This window comes from Geotrypetes seraphini, chromosome 2, assembly GCF_902459505.1.
Source record: "Geotrypetes seraphini chromosome 2, aGeoSer1.1, whole genome shotgun sequence".
Lineage (NCBI taxonomy): Eukaryota > Metazoa > Chordata > Amphibia > Gymnophiona > Dermophiidae > Geotrypetes > Geotrypetes seraphini.
This window is the reverse complement of record NC_047085.1, coordinates 519,581,818-519,605,526: the sequence shown is the minus strand read 5'-3', so window position 1 is coordinate 519,605,526 and position 23,709 is coordinate 519,581,818. Positions and strand designations below refer to the sequence as shown.

At 43.1% G+C, this 23,709-nt stretch overlaps 1 pseudogene; it reads left to right on the top strand.

The window, feature by feature from the left end:
• LOC117355034 overlaps positions 1-23,709 on the top strand; it is a 113,567-nt pseudogene that overhangs the window by 35,681 nt on the left and 54,177 nt on the right.

Here is a 23,709-nt window from a genome sequence, read left to right as displayed (position 1 = left end):
ATAACCTAATATAAAAAAAGAGAAGTTTTAAGACTTACTTGCTAATTTGTGGAATTTTCTTAACATCCGAAATCCCTTGTAGTTGTGTGAATCCAGAAAATTGTGTTTCTTGATCGTTAGTAGCGCTCCATAGTTACTAATACACGATTACCATCTTTTGTTTCTATCCAACAGATACTGAGGCAATGCAGAAGACAAAGAGGGAGGAGAATGAAGAAAAATGCCTTCTAGAAATTGAACCCATCCCAAGACAACCAGGAAATGTCAATGAGACTGTTTTCCAGAGGAATGAGAGTAGAAACACAAGGAATTATCAACAGGAATCAGAGAAGCAGAGAGACCTTGCAAGAGACTCCCTGGATGCAGTCACTGAGTGTGAGAAAAGTGACGGGGAACTCGCAAACATCCCTGAGCTACAGAGACATGAGCTCCAGAGATATCAAAGAGAAGAGAGTCCCTTACAAAATAAAAGCAGTGACCATATGACAAGTCAGCTCCACCAGGGAGGGACGAAAGGGAAGAAATCCATTCTGTGCGACACCTATGGAAAAAGTCTCGGTAAAATATATCATTTATTATTACCCAAGAGAATCCAGTCCAGGGTGAGACTCTTTTCTCGTTGTCAGTGTAGAAAAGGTTCCAAGTGAAAGGTAAACCTGAAATTCAGCAGAGAACGCGTGCTGAAGTGAAATCTTTTATATGTAGTGAAAAGATCAAAGCATTAATTTCTAGGGATAGGCAGCCAAAACATTTCTTTTTTAAATTTCTTGTTTTATTTTAGTTCTTTTTGTTTCATGGGAATACTTTAATTTAATGTAGAGTTTATATACCGCTAAATCACCATGCTTACTTTGTTAGCGGTTTATAAATAATCAAATCGAGTTATACTCTAATTAGGTACTTTGAACTTCCCTCTCTGTCCTAAACGGGCTCACAATCTAACTATAGTACCTAAGAAAAAATATTTACTTATATGACAGAGATATATAAAAAGAGAGAAGAAAATACTTTAGGGAAAATTTCCAAAACATTAATCTAATCTAATCCTTAGGTTTGTATACCGCATCATCTCCACGTTCGTAGAGCTCGATGCAGTTTACAGTATCAAAGAACCCCAAAAAGATCTGAAAAATAAACAAACAATAAAAAGAACCCAACAAGTCATTCACCACCCTTAGTCTCAATCAAACAAACCCTGAAATGTAGCCATCCTGGAAGGTTTCTCCCGAATGTAGAGGATGGTCCATCCTCTCTCAAGCCAGGAAAACAATCTCTGTGGTGCATCAGACGCCCCAAAATCACCAAGTGTGTGAACTATTTGGAAACAGAACACACTGTTATGAAAAAGGGGCCCTATTTCTGATGGTGCTCCAAAGGGTCACACGTGTGCAAAGAGGAGATGCTGTTACTGGCAAACCAAATACACCAAGGGGTAGATTCTGTATAGGACACAGGTCACAGCAGCCACCTAAGAAGCGGCTGAGAATTGTACACTGTCCTATACAGAATCGCATCTGCCCTAACAGACAGACACGTAACCCTGCCTAACTGCCCAGATTCTCTAACTGATGCCCAAGTCACAGGCGCTGGTTAGAGAATTGCATTGCCATCAGCTGATCGTGGCAAGGAAATCCCCCTGCCATGATAAACTGAGCGGCTGCGTAAGGGAATTCCTCCCCGTGAAGTCTCACAGGAGGAGGGATGCCCACTCCTTCCTGCCAGCCCCCCCTTTCCAGGAATTTCCAAAAACCCCTTCCAGACCCCCCCAACTGGTGATACCCCCACCCTAACCCATACCTCTATGTAGAAAGTCCGGCTAGAGTGATGCTTATATCCTCAGCTTGCAGGCCCGCTACACCAAAATGGCAGGCGTTCCCCTTTCCGAGATGAACAGGGGACGGGCCTAATCCTCTGATTGACTCAGAAGCCTAAGTCCCTTGGCCAAATGGGATGCACTGGGAGTGGCCTAAGACTCCAATTGGCCAGATACCTAAGGTCTGGAGAGGAGTGTCACTGGTTGGAGAGTGGTTTCAGAAGTTCAGGGGGGGGTTTCCAGCCAGTGGGAATGGGCATCCCTCCTGCCGGGGGACTTCACGGTGTTCCCTGCTGCAGCCACAGCTGCTCAGCTGTTTGTGTCAGGGGGATTCCCTTGCCATGATTAGCTCAGCGGCCAGCATCTACTTGAAATATGCTGGCCTACTGTTTGGACATATGTCGCGCCCTAGTAAGATGCCTAGGGCTACTTAAGCTTGCCCAAGGCTACTTCACTTCTGGGCGCAATCATGCCGAAGCCCAGCCTTGGGCGAATTTAAGTGTTCTGACGTGTCTCCCTCAACCGCGACAAATGCCTACAGTGTAGGCGGCCTGCCTCAGAGTTTTATTTTAGAAAACATTCGTCCTGATTGGTTAGACTGTGGTAGGACACCTACCATTACCTACAATCAGGTCATCGTTTTATAGAATCTGCCTCCAAATGTAGTTTTCCTGCTTCCTTTTGTTTAATGACATGGGATATGTCCTTGGCTTGTACTATGTCATTGCCATCCCTTTTAATTCTACACCAGAGATCACACTAGGAAAACTACCCGAGTGCATGAAATCTCATAATTGGAAGCACTGTTTAATGAAGATCCTAAAAATAACCATGACCATATACTGAAGTTGAGAAAAACATCCTTCAGAAGAAAAATCTAAGGTTGAACTTCAGCATGCTTTAAGCAGGAGGGGAGGCTGCCCATGGCTTAAAACATTCTGCTGAATATGTTTTTGCGATTCATGAAGTTTAATGAATAAACAATTTTGGACCAGCCAAGTTTAGGCGATTTGCAAATTTTAAAAAATACATACAGAAAGTTAGAAAAGAGCTCCATAAATTACATAATAGAAAAGGGGAAAGATGGGACACAGTACCTAGCGATTGCTGCCCTGCTCCAGCCAAAAGCTTTCAAAAACAAATGAGTCTTAAACTTAACTTTGAATTGGCCTGATGAGAGTTCAGAACGAAGCCACAGGGGCAAAGCATTTCACAAAGTAGGGGCATGAAAGAAAAAAGTACTGTTTTTTTAGTCCCAATGAGCCCAGGAGAGCGATGGAATGGCCAACCGATGGTCATTGAGGGGGTGAAGTGTTCTTCCCAGCCTGTAGAGTATAATAATCCAGAGTCCTTTTACTAATTGCTCTGAAAGGAAGGAAATGCTTCACCATCTTGAGATACTGTGAATGATCGATGCTGAAGAAATGGAAGTGAACCAGGTTTGAACCATATCTGATTGCCCAAGAGAGGATAATCTTTGAAGCAGTAGAGAATGGTAAATGGTAAACGAGATTAAAGGTCACTGTCAGATCCAAGGAGACTAAGTAGATGACTGTATCTCAGTTAACAAGGAGGTTTCAATAAGTTTTTTAGTGTGACCCATACAGAAATCTAATTACCAGGCATCCAGTGATCACTGCATGGTACGGTTTAATATTAAGATGGGTATAGAGAGAGCTCATTCAAAAGCAAAAGTAACTTTGTTCGGATTGGGGTTTACGTTAAGGAATTATTGTCTGGATGGGAACGTCTGAAAAGAGTGGAAATGTGGGCAAAACTGAAAGGAGTGATTGTAAGGGCGATAAACCTTTTTGTGAGGCAAGTAAGTAAAAGTAAGAGGAAAAGAAGGCCGCTTTGGTTCTCAAAAGTAGTAGCTGAGAAGGTGAATAAGAGGAAGATAGGCAAAAATATCTGGAAAAGTTAAGAGAGGCTGGTCGTGTAGTCAGGAAAGCAAAGATGTAAATGGAAGAAAAAATAGCCGACATAAGAACATAAGCAATGCCTCCGCTGGGTCAGACATGTGGTCCATCGCGCCCAGCAGTCCGCTCACGCGGCGGCCCAACAGGTCCAGGACCTGTGCAGTAATCCTCTATCTATACCCTTTTATCTCCTTCTCCAGCAGGAAATTGTCCAATCCTTTCTTAAACCCCAGTACTGTACTCTGCCCTATTACGTCCTCTGGAAGCGCATTCCAGGTGTCCACCACACGTTGGGTAAAGAAGAACTTCCTGGCATTTGTTTTGAATCTGCCCCCTTTCAACTTTTCCGAATGCCCTCTTGTTCTTATATTTTTTTAAAGTTTGAAGAATCTGTCCCTCTCTATTCTCTCTATGTCCTTCATGATTTTGTAGGTCTCTATCATATCCCCTCTGAGTTTCCTCTTCTCCAGGGAAAAGAGACCCAGTTTCTCCAATCTCTCGGCGTATGAAAGGTTTTCCATCCCTTTTATCAGACGTGTCGCTCTCTGAATCCTCTCGAGTAACGCCATATCCTTCTTAAGGTACGGTGACCAATATTGGATGCAGTACTCCAAATGCGGACACACCATTGCCCTTTGACACAGCTTCCTGTTTCCGGTTACGTCAGAGAAGTTTCAGGCAGCCTCGGGCGACTTGTTTAAAGGTTCATGCCACTTGGAGACAATGAAAATCACCAGCAAAGAGGGAGGGAGATGCCTGGACCGTGCAATCGCAAGGGGTGATTTTGCGCATGTTCCCTCAACTGCTTGGACAAGGTCATTCACTCCTCCATGGGGCAGTGAATGGCCTTGTCTGTGTCGCCCATTTTTTTTCCCTCCCTGTTTCGGTGGGTTACCCGTAGCTAGCCATTCATTCTATGCCCTTTAATTCCAGAGCTTCCTTTCAAATGAGACTCGACTCATGCGTGTTTATACCATGTAGGCATTTAAACGTCTCTATTCCAGCTGAGTAATTTTCTCAGGCAAGTTCTTTCCTAAATCTGCACCTGAAGAGCCCAAACCTTTTTAGTCTTTCCTGATATGAGAGGAGTTCCATCACCTTTATCATCTTGGTCTCTCTTCTTTGAACCTTTTCTAATTCCGCTATATCTTTCTTGAGACAAGGTGACCAGAATTAAATGCAATATTCAAGGTGAGGTCACACCATGGACCAATACAGAGGCATTGTAACAGTTTTATTAACCACCCTTTTTCTAATAATTCCTAGTACTGCATCGTTTGCTTTTTTGGCCACCGCCACACTTTGGGCGGAAGGTTTCAGCGTATTGTCTCCGATGAGACCTAGATCTTTTTCTTGGGTACTAATCCCTATGGTGGACCCTATCATCTGGTAACTATGATTTGGATTATTCTTCCCAATGTGCAACGCTTTGCATTTGTCAGTATTAAATTTTGGATACCCAAATGGCAGATGAATATTAAAAATCACCTAGAATAATAAGAGATGGGAATCTGGTTACTGTATCTGTAATGGTTTGGTAGACCTTATACCAGGGGTAGGCAATTCCAGTCCTCGAGAGCTGAAGCCAGGTCAGGTTTTCAGGATATCCACCATGAATACGTATGAGATAGATTTGCATGAGATGCAAATCTATCTTGCATATTTATTGTGGATATCCTAAAAACCTGACCTGGCTCCGGCTCTCGAGGACCAGAATTGCCTACCCCAGCCTTACACCATTCAGATGCACAGAGGGGGGGGGGGGGGGCAATAACCAGGGAAAGGGCAAAAAACTAATAGTTAAGTGGCTGAGTGAGAAGAAAATTCCAGTAGTAAAGCTTCAAAACAAGGTAGAGCGTCAACAGATAGCTCCTTCACCTGAATCTTGGATGAAATTACAATTGCCATTCCCCCTCTACTAAACAGGTGATTTTGATCAAAGACCATAAAACCTGAGAGGAAGCTTTATAGAAAAAAAGGCCTCCTCTCCCAGATGCAGCTAAGTCTCCATGAGGCATACCATACCGTATTGATTCTTGTATCCTGCAAATGTCTGCTAGGAATCATTGCGACTTACCTAATATTGGAAACTAGTTTTTTTAGCCCGTTACATTAACGGGTGCTAGAATAGATGTGTAGACTTAGGCATTTCTTTCTTTCTCCCTGGCCCCATCTGTCTGTCTGTCTTCCTTTCTGTCTCTCCCCCATGTCCAGCAGCACCCCTTCCCTGCACTCCCTTCCTTTTACCACCAATCACACCCCTCCCCCCCAAGGAAAGCAAGATTGCTCCCTGGGCCCCTTCCTCAGCACCCCCCCCCCCCCCACACTCTGTCCTTTACCTAAAGCAATGCACAATAGTTAACAGCTTCTGCAGCTCACACCCTTCACCCAAAACAAAATGCAAGTATTTTTTTCCTGCCCAGCAAACTGCTTTTTTTTAAAAAACAACAAACAACCTTTTCTTCAATGTCGGTGCCTTTGGCAGCAACCGTTGAATGCGCATGCTATTATCACGGAGGTGTTCCAGCTGTAAGGGTATTTGCTCGTTAAGAGTACTGAAAGATCTGTGAGAGCGGGTATGTGGTACAGTAGCGGTATTTCCCTCCCCCTCCACGTCCCTTACTGGATTTTTTTTTTTTGTGCAAAAGTGCCCAGCGGCTTCCCTCAGGATCCCTGCCTGCCTCCCTTAGTCCCTTGCCACCCCCTTCCCGCGGTCCCAACAAACGTCCTTACTCCAGCAGGGGCCGCAGCACTCTAAACATGCTGCTTCGTGGCCTTCTACTGGCCTGATTTGCTCTGCCGTGTCGGGTAGAGCAAATCAGGGCAGTAGCAGGCCGCGAAGCAGCGTGTATAGAGTGCTGCGGCCCCTGCTGGAGTAAGGACGTTTGTCGGGACCGCAGGGCAGGAAGAGAAGAGGAGCAGCGGCAAGGGACTAAGGGAGCCGAAGGTAGGGTCGGATGGGAGGCTGAACAGGGGTTCGGGTGTGCCGGGGAGAGGAGCGAAGACGCCGCCGACAACCGGCCAGAGAGAGATTTGTGCACATGCGCACTCCTACCTCAGGTGCCCTACATCTCACGGAAAACGGACACACGCAGGACATGCGCGGCTTAGCATTTTATTATATTAGATGATGCAGAGGCATAGACATTTACAGATGACTGCAGAAGAATAGGTCATTGTAGTGAAGAAAATAGATGTGTTTTCAGCGCCTTCCTGAATTGGAAGTAAGTAGGAGTTTGGCGCAAACAGCTCGGGAGGGTGTTCCAGATTTTAGGACCTTGAAACTCGAAGGTGGTCTCAAAAAGTACTTTTCTCCAGACCAGGCGTGGGGAGGGATGAGGAGGCTTCACAGTGTTGGACTGTCTTCAAGTCACTTAAGGACTATATGTGACTTGGATAACAGAAGTGACTCTGGTTGAGTTTTCTCTGAATATGGACTTAAGGACCATGCATGCAATTTTAAATTGGACTCTGCCCTTGACTGGTAGCCTGTGTAGTTCCTTAAGCAGTGAACCTGCCCTCTCAAACTTGGTCTTGCACAGGATCAGTCTCGCCTCTGTATTTTGGAGTAATTGTAGTCTTTCTTAATGTCTTTCTCAGTGACTCGACTGTAGAGGGAGTTACAGTAGTCTTAAGTAGGGGAGGGTGAGCGCCTGGGCCACTGTCCTAAAATGGGTTGGGCTTAGGGCTGATCTAATTGTCCTCAGCTGCCTTAATTGAAAGAAAACCTTGACTTGGTCTGTCATGGTCAGTTCCGAGTCAAATATTACTCCAAGTACACTTGATGATCTACTTATGGTCATCTGGCCTCCCGTGGTCAGATTGATCTCCAAGTGTGGTAGAGGGTTCTGGCTGCCAAACCAGAGCACCTTAGTCTTCTGTTTGTTCAGTTTAGGGAAGCGCTGGTGAGACCATGAACTTAGATCTTCTATTAGTGTATCAATGTACTGAATTGTGTCCGTGACTGAGTCTTTGGCTAAACATAGGAGGAAGAGGTCACCTGCGTAGGAGAAGGTATGGTCGTGGAAGTCGGAGATATGTCTGCCCAAGGCACTCACATATATGTTGAATAACAATGGTGGGAGGAGGGGAGCGTTGAGGAACGTCACAGAATGCCACCCATGGCTGCAATTTCCTTTGGCCCCTCCTTACTTCATAAGATCTTTTGATCAGGAATTCTGTGAACCATTTTTACCCTTTACTTCTAACTTTTCCAGATAGAAGAGCAATAGCGATTGGATTACTTCGTCAAAAGCTGCGGAGATGTCAAATTGTAAGAGGACTTTTTGCTTGCCCTTGCTCAGGTAGTACACTTCGCCTTAGAGGTTAGTTTGAGAAGAAGTGATTCAGTGCTTTAGTGTTGTCTGAAACTGTGCTGGGAGTCGTGGAACCCATCTAGTGGTTGGATCAGATGGTGGGTATAAGACATCTAAATGTTGAACTCTCATTAGATCTTTAATAAAGTTGTCTTTCTTTTTAACCAAACAACTATTTAGAAGACCACAGTAGATAGAAGTCATGGTCTGAGGTTGTAGCTTGTAGAGAAGTACAAGGAAAACAACAGCAAGCAACACGGGGAATTTAAAGAAAGCAAACAACTATGATTAGGCAAAGTCCCGGTCCCTCCTGAGAATTTGCTTCCAGGGGTTCATCCAAGGAGCAAGACCCAAATCAATTTTATAATCATTCTTTGGAAAGTAGCGATGACATGTTTGGGTCACAGGACGTGCACTAGGTAAAGTCCATTCAGTAGCATTTAAGACTGAAAAAGAGGAGCAGAGCAGCAATTAGTACATAGTCCATCATTCAAGCAGCAGAAGCAGCGCTGACCATCCCAGCTCGCAGTGGAGTCAGGTGAGTCTCTGAAATTAGGTGGACATTCAATGTCGTTACTCACATACCAACTGGGCAAGTAAGACTGCTTAAATACCAGTCCTAACTGCCCGATTAGCTATGTGGGTACACCTATATAACGTCCAGTCATCACTGATGAACCAGATTTTTAAGGTCGGTGCCAAGATTTGGCCCAGTATTGACTATCTGGGACTAATCCAGGTCGTTATCAGCTTTATAGAAAATGCTCACGGCCCCCGGATGAATATTGACCCATAACAATTCAATAAATAAAAGCAGGAATAAAACTAATTATGTATTAAAAACTGTGATAAAAGTTTCTGCATCATATCTAAGAATGCACAAAACAATCTAAAGTGAAACATTTATAATATGATAAAACTTTTTATCATCAGGTTTACAATGTCTTCAGAGCATCCATGAAAGTGAGAGACCAGTTACATGTCCAGAACATGGCAAAAGTTTTAATCAACAATCAAGTTTAAGGAAACAGGAGATGAATCGTACTGGAGAAAAACCATATACCTGTTCAGAATGTGGTAAAAGTTTTGATTATCAATCAAGTTTTAAAATACACAAGAGGGTTCATACTGGAGAGAAACCATATACCTGTTCAGAATGTGGGAAAGGCTTTAGTCGGCAATCAGAGTTAAAGAAACACAAGAGGATTCATACTGGAGAAAAACCATATACATGTCCAGAATGTGGTAAAAGCTTTAATGGGCAATCAAATTTAAAAAGGCACAAGAGGATTCATACTGGAGAGAAACCATATACCTGTTCAGAATGTGGGAAAAGCTTTAGTCAGGAAATAGATTTAAGGAGACACGAGATGATTCATACTGGAGAAAAACCATATATATGTCCAGAATGTGGTAAACGTTTTAATCATCAATCAAGTTTTAAAACACACACGAGGATTCATACCGGAGAGAAACCATACACATGTCCAGAATGTGGTAAAAGCTTTACACAGCAATCAAATTTAAGAAAACACAAGAGGATTCATATTGGAGAGAAACCGTACACGTGTCCAGAGTGTGGTAAAAGCTTTAATCACCAATTACATTTAAGAAAACACGAGAGGATGCATACTGGAGAGAAACCATACATGTGTCCAGAATGTGGGAAAAGCTTTATACAGCAATCAAATTTAAGAAAACACGAGAGGATGCATACTGGAGAAAAACCATACATGTGTCTAGAATGTGGTAAAAGATTTATACAGCAATCAAATTTAAAAAGGCATCAGAGGTCTCATACTGGAGAGAAACCAATTAGCTGTTCAGAATGTGGGAAAAGCTTTAATCACCAATTACATTTAAGAAAACACAAGAGGATGCATACTGGAGAGAAACCATACACGTGTCCAGAATGTGGGAAAATCTTTATAGAGCAATCAAATTTAAGAAAACACGAGAGGATTCATACTGGAGAAAAACCATACATGTGTCCAGAATGTGGGAAAAGCTTTATACAGCAATCAAATTTAAGAAAACACGAGAGGATTCATACTGGAGAAAAACCATACACATGTCTAGAATGTGGTAAAAGCTTTATACAGCAATCAAATTTAAAAAGGCATAAGATCACTCATACTGGAGAGAAACCATATACGTGTCCAGAATGTGGAAAAAGCTTTAATGGTCAATCGGCTTTGAAAATACACAAGAGGATTCATACCAGAGAGAAACCATATATCTGCTCAAAATGTGGAAAAAGCTTTAATCACCAATTACATTTTAAAAAACACGAGATGATTCATACTGGAGAGAAACCATATACGTGCCCAGAATGTGGGAAAAGCTTTAGACAGCAATCAAATTTAAAAAGGCATAAGAGGATTCATACTGGTGAGAAACCATATACCTGCTCAGAATGTTGCAAATGTTTTAGACAGCAAACATATTTAAGAAACCATGAGAGGATTCATACTGGAGAAAAACCATATAGTTGTTCAGAATGTGGTAAAAGCTTTAACGGGCAATCAAATTTAAAAAGGCACAAGAAGATTCATACTGTAGAGAAACCTGTTCAGAATGTGGGAAAGGATATAGTGATCACTCAGCTTTAAAAATACACAAGAGAATTTACACTGGAGAGAAACCAATTAGCTGTTCAGAATGTGGGAAAAGCTTTAATCACCAATTACATTTAAGAAAACACGAGAGGATGCATACTGGAGAGAAACCATACACGTGTCCAGAATGTGGGAAAAGCTTTATAAAGCAATCAAATTTAAGAAAACACGAGAGGATGCATACTGGAGAAAAACCATACATGTGTCCAGAATGTGGTAAAAGATTTATGTTTAAATCTATTTTATTAAACAACAGTAAGTACAACTACAATAATAACCATGGTATGCATTTTCAGCAAACACCCGCGGAGGACTGGACTCTTATGTCCTCCCCGGACCTACCTGACCCCCATCCCCAACAAAGAAAACCCTACCCCCCACCCACCCCTCCCCATCCCCCCACAGAGACATAAACACTCGTAAGCAGGGAACAGCAGAGACATCTAGAAGCACAGATTCAGAGGTGGAGTCTATTCAAGACCCGGCTACGACTCTCAGGTGGCAAAATGTTCAAATATGGAGTCCAAGTGTGAACAAAGTATCTGTTCCGGCGTCGGGAAGAACGTGCCAAACGGGCCTCCCAACCCATAAGTTCATGGAGGCGATTCCTCCAATACCAGAATGAAGGTGGTTCAGAAGACAACCAACAACACAAGATACATTTCTTCCCCAAAATAAAACATTTACTAAGAAATAATTTTTCATATGAATTGTACATGTACAAGAATGAAAAATGGGCAAACAGCATAGACTGCACGGATACAGGCACAGGGGTCCGCAACAAGCCCTGTAAAAAGGAGGCCAGCTCCGTCCAGAAGGTCTGAATCCCCTCACAACTCCAAAGACCATGAAAGTAAGAATTTATCTCCACCGAGCAGCAAATACATAACTGAGTATCAACACAACCCATATGGTAAGCCTGACTTTGGGAAGCATAGGCCCGCAGGACAGTTCAAAAGTGACATTCACGGAGCTCAGCACTATGTACCAAGCCCGCAGTTCGAGTCAAGGTGTTTAACAAGAAAGTGTCCCCCAAGTCCCTACCCAAGTCCCGCTGCCATGCCTCCAAAATACCAGGGAAAACCCTAGGCGGGCAGAGAGCCAGAATCCGGCCATGCAGAGCAGATACAGAGACCCTAGTATCAGGATCCGCAGCCAAAAAAGAACAGAGCTGGGTCCCAAAATCCCCCCGCAAGGAAGGCCCCTGAAGAGAAGCCACATAGTGACTTAGTTGGCAATAAGCAAATGGAAGGCCAATCTCAGGGACCCCCCTCCCCGCCAACTCAGCAGAAGGTAAGAGAGACCCATCATCCCGCAGAACATGCCGCAACTGTTCCACCCCCCGCGCCCTCCACCGACCAAACACGGAAGGTCCAACCCCCGGAGGGAAAGCTAAATTCCCCGCCAACGGTAGAAATACACTAGAATGAGCGTCCTGATTCCACAACCGAAGGATTTGATGCCACACTGTCCACAAGGACCGAAACAAAATACTACGCTTACAGGGTCGCGGCAATTTAGACAACGGGGCATGAAGGAGATACAAGAGATGAAGAGGATAGAAATGATCCCGCTCCAGAGAGAGATCAGTATAAAAAGAGGTACCCAACACCCAATCACTTAGATGACGAAGCAAACAGGCTTGGTTATAAACCCTGATGTCAGGCACCCCCAAACCACCCCCGTGGGCAGGCCCCACCAACAGGGACCATTTCAGTTTAGGTCTACGGCCACCCCAACAAAACCGGATCAATAGGGAGGTAAGGGAACGAATATCCCGCTGCAACAAAGAAAGGGGAAGAGTCTGAAGAACGTAAAGCCACCTCGGGAATACAACCATACGGAATAAATGAATACGCCCCAACAGAGACAACGGCAACGCCTGCCATTTGGCTAGCAACAGTTTAGTATCCGCCAGGAGTTTATCAATGTTAAGACGGTACAATTGGGTCACATCCATCGTCATCCTAATCCCCAGATATCTAAAAGAGGTGTCAGCCCAGCGCAGCGGGAAACCAGCCCCCCACGTCCGCTGAAGAGGAACCGAGGAAGCCAGCGCCTCAGATTTCGCATAATTCAAGGCGAAGCCAGAGAAATCTCCGTATTCCCGATGGTAAAAGATTTATACAGCAATCAAATTTAAAAAGGCATAAGAAGATTCATACTGGAGAGAAACCATATACCTGTTCAGAATGTGGTAAACGTTTTAATCATCAATCAAGTTTTAAAACACACACGAGGATTCATACCGGAGAGAAACCATACATGTGTCCAGAATGTGGTAAAAGCTTTATACAGCAATCAAATTTAAGAAAATACGAGAGGATTCATACTGGAGAGAAACCATACATGTGTCCAGAATGTGGTAAAAGCTTTATACAGCAATCAAATTTAAGAAAACACGAGAGGATTCATACTGGAGAGAAACCATACATGTGCCCAGAATGTGGGAAAAGCTTTAAACAGCAATCAAATTTAAAAAGGCATAAGAGCACTCATACTGGAGAGAAACCTGTTCAGAATGTGGGAAAAGATATAATGATCCCTCAGCTTTAAAAATACACAAGAGAATTTACACTGGAGAGAAACCATATAGGGAAATTTTATAATCAGCACCTAAATTTAACCGTCGGTTAGCACCCTGCCAGTGGTCAAAAATGGCAGGGTTGAAAGGCCTACCGACACCTAAATAAAAGGCTGCAGAAGACCAAAGTGGGTGTGGCCAATGCCTGAACTGTTGTTAGGTGATCTAAAGTGACTACCCAGCTCCAAATCACGCCAAGCTAGGCGGCTGAAATGTAGGCCTGGGAAACCCTGGCATACATTTCAGCTGCCTATCTTTGCTGGACCACAATTCTGTAACCAAAATCCAAGTTCTGGGCGCCAGTTACGGAATCACAACTTTGGGGAGTCCCTGCCTCGAACCCCATCACAAATCAGCTGGTATGAGAGATGCCTAATCCCTCCTGCTGGCACCCCCGCTAACATCCCTAGCAATGGCCTTAGAGATCTGGCCAATCGGAGTCTTGGAGAACCACTGGGAAGGAGGCCTAAGACTCTAGTTGGCCCAGGTGCCTAATGCTCCACTTTTGGGAGGGGCCTTAGGCACCTGGCCCAATCAGGGCCTTAGACCTCTTCCCGATGCACTCAGGATGCACTGGGAAGGGGAAGGCCCACCATTCAGAAGAAGAGGCCAGAGGGAGTGGGCAATCCTTCGGCCAACCTTCCACAAAAAGCTATGGGGAAGGATCTGTGGGGGTGTTGGGTGCTGGCAGGAGGGATTGTGCTGGGTGTGTTGTGGGGACTGCTAGCAGGAAGAATTGGGCATTCCTCCTGCCGGGGATATTAAGGAGGTGTGTGCCAGCAGGAGGGAGTGGGCATCTCTCCAGCCAGCTGATTTGTGGTGAGCCCACCTCTCTTATCAGCTGAGCATCAGGGACTTCCCAAAGCCGCCATTCTGTAACCGGCGCCCAGAGCTTGGGTGACGGTTACAGGATCACAGCTTGGAGGAATCCTTGATCTCAGCTGATGGGGGTGGGTGGAATTCTCCTTCCACGATTGGTTGTTGCAGTTTAGGTGAAGATAAGCGGCTGAAATGTAGGTCAGAGTTTTCTGGGCCTACATTTCAGCCGCCTATGTTAACTGAATTTAGGCTTGATTTTGTAACTGGTACCCTTGAAAGATTGACAGGTGATCGGCGACAGCTTTTAAGGCGGCCATTGACTTGGACGCTGGTTACAGAATCTTACCCATAGTGATCCATCCACTTTGAGAAAACACAAGAGGATTCATACTGGAGAGAAACCATATGCATGTCCAGAATGTGAGAGAGGTTTTAATCTCTATCACATTTAAAGATACACAAGAAAATTCATACAGAAAATACAGGAAGAAGGTGTACAGTATATGAACATTTAGCAGTGGTGAAAAGAACAACTATTGAGCAGAAATAGCCGAGATAAAATATCAGTAAAGAATATTATTGGAGACTAAAACTGATATTGAAAGGTACGTTAACATCACAGAATAAGGTGATGCCATGAGACAGAGAGAACACTAAACAGCGGAGCTCCGTGCATTTCTGAGCATCCCAGGACCTATGGTGACTTGGAGTATTGTCCGCTAAATCTTTTGCCATAGAGCAGGGTTTCCATGGTATCAAAAGCTCAAAAGAAGGACCATGAGAAGCTGAAGAGCCCAGATCTTAAGATAGCAGATCCTCAATCCCCACCGCTTTCCTGAGATAACAGCTGAGGTAACAGCAGTGGTGGAGGCGGCACTCGATAAAAAATTACAAGCTATTTTTGATAAAGCGGATGTCGCCCACGAATACCTGGATAGTATGGGACATGAAATCCAACGACGAGTGGGAGAACTGGAGGATCGAACAATGACAGCAGCAGGCCCTAATGTGCTCTGCAACAGAGATTGATTAATTTGGAGAACTAGACGATTTAGAAAATTGAGAAGAAATAATTTGAGACTTATTGGTGTTCCTGAAATATCTCAAGAGGGGGACCTTTCTTGTTTATTGGGAAAATGGTTTTACAGAAGCTATTCCATTAGACTCACAGTTGGGGCCTCTGAGAATTGAACGTGCACACAGGGTAGGCCCACCGCACCAAGCTGGGTCCAGGCGGTGTGCAGTAATATTAAGACTCCTACACTTCACCCATAAGCAAGCCATCCTGCGCGCTATTCATTCAGGAACTCAGATACAAGGGAAAAAAAACATGGGCCGGTTTGCACATCACTGGCGGCAAGGAAGATTAAATTCTCATTACTTTTCCCAGCCTAGCTCAGGATTAACCATGCCGGCAAGGATCAGTTTTTTGAAGAACCAGGCCCAGCTCAGGACTTATTGAACACGATATCCACAGACCTTGGATCGACTTAGGCAAGTCATTTGGTGTTTTCTTGTTCCAAGTTTGAACATGGCAAGATCTTCTTCTTCCTTTTGACTGTGGCATTGTTTGGTCTAAATAACTATGTAGACAGGCCACACCCCTCAATTTTTAATTCTATCAAATAAAAGAAATATAACATAAAAGTGTAGTTAATATTCAAGGCCTTGAGGAGTGTTTTGTATTGACCATTTACTAAATTGGTAAGAGGATAGCCAAAAGTCTCTCTGTATTACAAGTGACTGGCTATTTTATTGGGATGACATCATCAATTAATTTATTATTAAACATATTTTGGTTATGGGGCCCCCCCTTATATCCTGCATAATACAATTATCACAATCAACATGACTCAGGATTTCTCATATTTGGTTGGAATGGGACTTCATCAGCAATGCGGCAGAGGAACGGCCCAGGCCACAAAGCAGCCTGTCTAGATTACTGCCAGTTTATTATAAGGTATTTCTTTTTGTCTCGCGGTTCGGATGGGAGATATGGGTCGGCGTGGAGGAGGGGGAAGCACTCCTGCTGGCAACTAGGGCTTATTTTCAGGGAAACACGGCAGTTCTATAAGTGTATATCTGTTATTGCTGTACTATCATGTTGGTTTTATAAGTTTATTTGTCATTAATAGGAATTTCTACTACAGCTCTTCATCCTTTTAATCTGATATTCTATACATCTGCGGGATGTGAAATTGTAACCTTGTTGCTAAACCTACTGTGTTTGTAAAGTTGTAACCCATTCTGGGCTCTTCTGGAAAATGGGCTAGAAATTTGACTAAATAAAAATAAATAAACAGATTTAAACTAACATCACAGAATAAGTTTACAGGCTATTATTCAACTGGCTTTTCCTGCACTCTCATACAGCCTTGGTATTGTAGACTGGCCTCTTAAAGACCTTGAAAAATTAACAAGAAAACTCCTTTATGCCCACGAGGTCATCTATAAGTGTCTGTGTATGCCTAGACTTAAACGTTACTAGATATGATGGAGGAATGAGTCTCATAGATTAGACCTATTATAAGAACATAAGTATAGCCATATTGGGACAGACCAGTTGTCCATCTAGCCCAGTATCCTGTTTCCACAATGACCAGTCCAGGTCACAGTTACCTAACAGAAACCCAAGTATTATCAACATTCCATGCTATTGATCCCAGGACAAGCATTGGCTCCGACCCTGTTTGTCTCAATAATAAATTTTTTGACTTTTCCTCCTGGAACTTGTCCAAATCTGTTTCAAACCCAGCTGTGTTAACTGCTATTTCCACCTCTTCTTGGAATGCATCTCAGAGCTTAACCATTTTCTAAGTGAAAAAATATTTTTCTTCTACCAGTTTTAGAAAGTATTTCCATGTAACTTTGAGTGTCCTCTGGCCTTGATCATTTTTGATGGAGTAAACAGTTGATTCAGAGCCAGGGAGAGGGAATGCTCTTAGTGTTAGGAGATTTTAATATTACCTCAGATTCTCAACAATACAGAGAGTGTGGCCCGTGATACAGTAGGTGATAGAGAACGTTTTCATTCCTTACATGTTGGTACCTGGGAAATATTTGGAGAGCTACCCATGGTACAGAGTGTGATTCTATCTTTTATTCCCAGCTCCACGACTCCTTTTCCTGTATAGATTTATGGCTTGGTGATGGATTGATCCGGAGGAAGGTAATGACGTAAAATTAATACTAGCACCCTTTCTCCTGAGTAGGGGACATGCTAGGTCTGCACACTTTCCCCACTCTTTGCTCTTTCCATAGAGCCTTTAGCAACAATGATTAGACTTCATCCAAGACTGCAGTGGGACCAAAGCAATACAAAATTCTATTATTTGCCGATGACATCTTGCTCTTGTTTCAGCGGCTTCTTGCTTCCTGCTAGTACTTGCTGAATATGGCCAGGCCTCTGGGATCGAGATCAACATGGTTAAATCAGGGTTGCCCAGATACAGTCTGGTTCTTCTTTTAATTGGGCATTTCATTCGCTAAAATATTTGAGAGTGTATTTAACAGCAGATCATTTGCAAATTTCTCTAGGCAACTACGCAGCCTATTTGCACAGTTGGATATGTGGGAGCATATTACCGTGGGTTAAATGGGTCGCATAGCAGTGGTTAAGATGTTGCTGTTACCAAAGTTACTGTATTTGTTTATGGCTTTACCTTTCACCCTTCCTCAGTTTTTCTTTCGGGTCTCACTAGAAAGAAGATGTGGTAAGAGTGGATAGCGTAGCTGGTTTTAAGAAAGGTTTGGAAAGTTCCTGGAGGAAAAGTCCATAGTCTGTTATTGAGAGAGACATGGGGCAAGCCACTGCTTGCCCTGGATCGGTAGCTTGGGATGTTGCTACTGTTTGGGTTTTGGCCAGATACTAGTGACCTGGATTCATCATCGTGAGAAGGGGCTACTGGGCTTGATGGTACATAGACGATATCGTGTGTAGACAAACCCGCCCAATCGTGCGGAGGATGTCAGCGCACTGGATTTCAACACTATTTTAAAGCGTTGTGAGGGGGTGTCAGGGGAACCCCTCACTTTACTTAGAAATGTTGGTGCTCCCAGAGGGGGTGGGGGAAGGTTCCCCCCTACACCCAACGGGAGTGCCAACATTTCTAAGTTGCTTTTGACTGGATATGGGGCTTGATGGACCATTGGTCTGTCCCAGTAAGGCCATTCTTATGTTCTTATATTTGGAAAAGGAAGCCACCTAGAGTGAAAAGATCTATTCTTTATCAACCCAACCTGCAGGGAGGGATGGGGGTCCCCCATTTTCAGATTTATTCTAAAATGGCCCTTTTCGAAGAGAGCGTACAGTGGACCACTTATGTAGATAGTCCTTGGCTTCAGGTAGCTCAGTATTTATAGCAGATTTGCCTTTATGAAAAGTCCCATGTGCCCCCCCATTCAAGAATTAAGAGCAGACTGTAGTCAAGCTAACCTTTTTTTTAAAGTCATATCAAAAAGGTGGAGGAGTAGCTCTCTATGTAAAGAAAGATATCCAAGTGACTGAAATGCAGGGCGCCTGGGGAAAGGAAGAAGCGATATGGATTGGTTTGAAAAGGGAAGATGGAACTTCTATCCATTTGGGTGTTGTCTACAGACTTCCAGCTCAATTGTAGCAAATTGACAAAGATCTGATTACGGATATACAAAAGTTGGGAAAGAAAGGGGAAGTGCTGTTGCTAGGTGATTTCAACCTGCCGGATGCGGACTGGAAAGTTCCGTCTGCGGAATCGGAAAGAAGTAGAGAGACTGTGGACACCTTTCAAAGGGCTCTGCTCAGACAAATGGTAATGGAACCCACAAGGGAAAAAGCGATACTGAATCTGGTGCTCACAAATGGTGAAAGTGTCTCTAATGTCCCAGCAGGGATGTAATAATAATAACAGTTTATATACCGCAGGACCGTGAAGTTCTATGTGGTTTACAATAATTAAAAAGATGCTACAAATTGAGTGGAACATACATAGTTAGAGATTAGTAGCTAACAGTTTAAGGGATCAGATTTATGGGAGCGATTGTGATGGGAGCGATTCTCCAGATTCGTTATCTAGGTACTTCAAGAACAAGTATGTTTTTAGGTGTTTCCTAAATTTGCAATAGTTATTTGCGTGTATAATTAGTTTTTCCAGGTCTTTGCCCCATAAGGCTGCTTGATACGATAGGAGATGTTGATGGTGTTTCTTAAATTTACATCCTCTAGCCGATGGGGAGACGAACTGCAGGTGTGTACTCCTCTTATGTCTGTTGGTTGAGAAGGAAAAGAGGTCAGTTATATATTTAGGGGCTAGACCGGATAGTACCTTGAAGCAAAAACATCCCAGCTTGAACTTTGCACGTGCCTCCATTGGCAGCCAGTGCAGGATGTAGCGATCATCATACGGTTTGGTTTGATATAGGAGCCAAAGTGGAGGATGGCCACACAAAATTCAAAGTCCTGGATTTCAAACGTGCAGACTTTAGTAGCATGGGGGAGTACCTGAAGAAAGAGCTGATTGGATGGGGAAACATTAGGGAAGTGGAAAAACGGTGGTCCAACTTGAAAGGTGTAATAAAAAGAGCTACTGACCTATATGTGAAGAAAATAAAAATAAGAGATAAAGGAAACCGATATGGTTTTCCAAACTAGTAGCGGAAAAAATAAAGGCAAAAGAATTGGTGTTCGTGAAATATTACATTACATTACATTACTGGCTTATATTCCGCCTGTACCTTGCAGTTCTAAGCGGATTACATCAGAAAGATAGCTGGACATTTCCAGGAAGAGAAATACAATTAAAGAAGTTGGACCTAGTACAACAAAAAAGATAGCTGGACTTTTCCAGTAAAAGGTATACAATTGAAGGCGTAAGGTCTAAAGCAATTTTGATGAGATGATTCTAAGAGGGGGTGAGAGGGGAAAAGGGAGGGATTAGGACGTTTAGGTGAATTTCTTGAATAAAAAACTCAAGAATAATAATAATTTATTTTCTTGTATACCGTCCCACCAGTAGTTCTAGGCGGTTCACAACAGCGAAGCAGAGGAGTACAGAAAGGAATAGTGAATGAAACTGAAAGAAGTCAAGAGAGAGATATGTCTGGTGAAAGCGGAAGAGCAAATGGCTATAAATATAAGGAGGAAAACAAAAAATGGAATTACGAGGCAGAAAGAAGGTACGAACCTCTATGTGGAGATTGATGAAGAAAAAGCAAATGTGCTAAACAAATACTTCTGTTCGGTGTTCACAGAAGAAAAACATGGAGAAGGACCGCAATTGGTCAGCAAAGTTATACCTGAGAATGGAATTGATACAGCAACGTTCACGGAAGAATAACTTGAAAAATTGAAAGTGGACAAAGCTATGGGACTGGACAGGATCCATCCCAGGATATTGAAGGAGCTCTGAGGATCTGGCAGGTCCTCTTAAAGATTTGTTGAATAGATCTTTAGAGACGAGAGAGGTTTCACGGGACTGGAGAAGAGCGGATGTAGTCCCTCTTCACAAGGTTGCAGAGATGAAGCAGGAAATTACAAACCAGTAAGCCTCACTTCAGTAATTGGAAACGCTGCTAAAGGAAAGGATAGTGAAATTCTTAGAATCTAATGGATTACAAGATCCGAGGCAACATGCATTTTCTAAAGGTAAATCATGCCAAACGAATCAGATAGATATTCTTTGACTGGGTGACCAGAGAATTGGATCAAGGACATGCGCTAGATGTAATTTACTTAGATTTCAGCAAAGCACCTTTTTCAAAGAAACCACATAGTGCTGGATCTGCAGACAGGCAAATCTATCCACAGCGGTAAGGCCATAATCCTGACACAATTGTGCAAATGATTTCATTGTGCCATCTTCTGTCACCAGATGAAACAAAAATTTCAACGCCCTTGCCTCCCACTGGATAAATTGTGAGCCCTCCATGCCCGGTAAAAATTGTTTATTCTTTCAAATATGCAAAAAGGGGGACTCACAATCACTAATACCATGAGACTTACACACCCATTTCCAAACCGTACGTAAGGGAAGGCTGAAAAGGATTAGGTCCCAATTACTGCCCCACACTCTCTCTCTGTCATTAGCAAGACAGATGCATCTGGGGACAATATCTTAGAGACAACAGACTATCTCCCAAACAAGTCCAGTTTATTGAATGTTCTGTAACTCTTTTTATATCATTTTACATGAGTCAATGTTGTCAGCATGTGACGTAAATACAAACCATATATGGACACAGGTCACATGAAACTTTAAAGAAATAACAAGCATCTTACTATCTAAAGGCTGAAGTCCAAAGGGTGCCCTGCATAACAGACAATTTTGTTATCTAAAACTTCTTACAAATACAGCTTATGAAAACAATTGAATTCACTTCACAGCAAGATAAGAACACACATCTTTCAAACATAAAATGGCCTTGCAGTATTTCATAGAAGGTAAAACAAACAGGGTCTGGTTTTCTTACAGCTTCAAACACAGCCTAAGGAAAACTACAAGGTACATGATAATTACGTGTCCCTTCAATCCCCTCTTACGTCATGAAAATGACATCATAAATGCACAGCATGAGCTGGGAGGGAGAGATACTCTAGATACGTCTCTCGAGGAGGGATTTTAGGAGTTGTAATACGAATAACACAGTGCATGAGCAGTCGAAAAATTACATAAGAGACAAGAGTGCAGATAATAATAGAGATTATAACAATAATCTTTTACCCAACCCTGCATTCAACTAAAGTACTGATCCTAAGAATTAGATAAACCAGAGTTACGTTTGAGGTCTTCTAATTTTTTAATGGCCATAGTAACCTTTCCTGTAGGACCTGTATTGTCAGGAATAAAAGTGCAACACGATCAAGTACTGGGAAGAATTTTACAGACACCCCTCTTCTCAGCTAGAATCATATCCAGGGCCATATGATTTTGAAAGCCATCTGAGAAGTGGGGCCTAATTGATCAGCAATACCTTGCAAGGCGTCCCTAGAGTAGTTCACAAAGCGTTGCTGATTATAATAAATTTAATTAATCCAATCAACATTCTTATTAATAGTAACAAAGGGAATAAGGAACTCAAACCCAGCCTTAACCTGATCTTGGGCCTTAAACTCATCTGAGACCCCTCTTGAGACCCCTATAGCATCTATGTATACATGCGGATCAAAACTACCAAGGAGATCAGATTTATGTCGAGACAGAGAAGAGGAAAAACCATATGAATAGGAAGGGTGCCCTTCAGAAAGAATATGCAGGAGCATGGTAACCTTAGCTAAAACGCACTGGCCTATCCACTGGCTGGGTAGCTTAACAGGGAGCCGAAAGTCTCCACAGAGCCAGTAAATATCACCTAGGGTGAAAATCTGATGCTGCAACAATGGGGCATACCTATGATCCAAGACAGAACAATAACCTGGGGGTAAATTACCTACAAAACTATCCTGTGTCAGATTAGAAACATGGCATGTGTAATTACCCTTATAGATGTTAACGGCAATGTAAAGCTTTTTCTGTCCAGGCAACAAAAGGTATTTAGAACACCACAGTGCACAAAGGGGATAGGTAAAATTAAAGGAGGTAGATAGATCCCGTAAGAAAACTAATGGGTCGGATAGCTAGACCCTCTCTTAAACCACATGCCCATAATGTACATACCTTCATCAGTAGGTCTAGGGTTGTCAATAGTAAGAGAAAGCTTAATAATTTGTGCAGGAACACTTTTCCTATAACAGTTTCCAAACTTACGAAGGGTCCTACAAGTAAGCAGTGATTTACCATTTTGGTCCACTTTTTTTCAGAGTACTTTTTGGTTTATAAGCCCAGTCAGTATCAATATTCCACCCTACCGCTCCCCAGAATGCACACTTATCCCCCCAACGTGAGTCAGTAACACATATATATACATATGTCTTTAGTTTTAGGAATCTCTGAGGACCAATGGCACAGCCTTGGGATATCAATTGATGAACAGTCCACAATGTCACAATACTCAAAAGTGAAGGTGACCACGTGCACACTGCTGGAAGTATACCAAAGGGTAGTATACTGTCTGTCTTTCTGGATTCCAATTGAAGGGCAGCCCTTGGAAGGGAGTCCAGCTTGACGTCGTGTTCGCAAAGAGGTGCCGGGGGTGCTGTTTACAGCAGAAGTGTCATTTACAGATGGGTATGGGCAGAAAGTGTCGTGGACCCAGAACACATCATCCCTGTAGACCCAGTTAGAAATGATCCATACAGGAAGAAAAACTAGCAGCAGCGTTGCCAGTAAGAGAATGATAAAGTTGGTAGAATGCTGCAATGAGATCATCATGTTGTTCCACTGGAGGAGGTGAAATCTGCGCAGGGAAAACTTGCTTCTGGGGTTTTAGGTTAACCCTCTTCAAGCGACTTGCGTGGATCCAAACAGGAAACTCCTCAGTGAGTGCAGCGGGCCAGGTCACAGCGATCACAGTAGTGGGAAGGCCAAAGGGGAAATCCGTCTGCTTTCGATCCTTGAAAAGCTTCTGGACGATAACTTTGTCACCAGGCTGGAAAAAATGGGTAGGAATCTGTGGAGAGAAAGGAGAAGTGCAAGACACATTTCTTTGAACAAGCCCTAATATTTCAATGAGCTTTCGGACGTATTCCTCCTGTATCAAGGGAAGATCACTACTCTCAACTATTGAGGAT